This window comes from Arachis duranensis, chromosome 4, assembly GCF_000817695.3.
Source record: "Arachis duranensis cultivar V14167 chromosome 4, aradu.V14167.gnm2.J7QH, whole genome shotgun sequence".
NCBI lineage: Eukaryota > Viridiplantae > Streptophyta > Magnoliopsida > Fabales > Fabaceae > Arachis > Arachis duranensis.
The window spans coordinates 36,522,950-36,524,174 of record NC_029775.3 but is presented as its reverse complement, the minus strand read 5'-3'; positions in this window follow the sequence as shown (position 1 = coordinate 36,524,174).

The following is a 1,225-nucleotide window of genomic DNA, read 5'->3' as shown; positions in this document are numbered from 1 at the left end:
CCCTCTGAAATGTTTTCAGAATGGGTGCAATTAGACATCTTTTACTATGGGCTTACAGAAAAAGCTCAGATTTCTCTAGACCACTCAGCTGGTGGATCTATACATATGAGAAAAACAATTGAAGAAGCTCAAGAGCTTATTGATACAGTTGCCAGAAATCAGCATCTGTACCTAAGCAGTGAATCCTCTATGAAAGAAGAAGCTAAAACAGTAACTGCAGAACTCAGTCCAGTGGATCAGGCTAATGAATTCAATCAGCAGTTAGATTTTCTAACTCAGCAGCTAGCCGAATTCAAGGAAATATTACAGGAAACAAGAATGGCTAACAGGAACATGGAAGTACAATTAAAGCAGACAGAAAAGCAACTGTCAAAGCAAATAACAGAAGAATGCCAAGCAGTTCGATTAAGAAGTGGGAAAACATTAAATACCTCACTTCAAAGCAGCAGGAAACCAAGAAACGAACAAGAGGATACTCAAAATCCCTCAGAGGACAATCAGAGCCCAGAGAGGAATAGAGCTGGCGCTAAACGCCCAGACCATGCTCATTCCTGGTGTTCAACACCAGAAACAAGCATGGATCTGGCGTTGAACGCCCAAAAGGAACATGGTTCTGGCGTTCAAACGCCAGTAACAAACAAGGAAGTGGCGTTTGACGCCACTCCATCTCCCACCACTAGCATTCGAATGCCAGTGGGGAATCAGTCACATACAAGTGCTGACCTTTCTAAAAAGGCTTCCCAACCCACTTCTGTAGGTAATAAACCTGCAGCAACTAAGGATGAGGAATACAAAGCCAAAATGCCTTATCCTCAAAAACTCCGCCAAGCGGAACAGGATAAGCAATTTGCCCGCTTTGCAGACTATCTCAGGACTCTTGAAATAAAGATTCCGTTTGCAGAAGCACTTGAGCAAATACCTTCTTATGCTAAGTTCATGAAAGAAATCTTAAGTCATAAGAAGGATTGGAGGGAAACTGAAAAGGTTTACCTCACTGAAGAATGCAGTGCAGTCATTCTGGAAAGCTTACCCGAGAAGCTTAAGGATCCTGGGAGCTTTATGATACCATGCACATTAGAGGGTAATTGTACCAAGCAAGCTTTATGTGATCTTGGGGCAAGTATCAACTTAATACCTGCATCTACTATCAGAAAGCTTGGTTTAACTGAAGAGATTAAACCAACCAGGATATGTCTTCAACTTGCTGATGGCTCCATTAAGTACC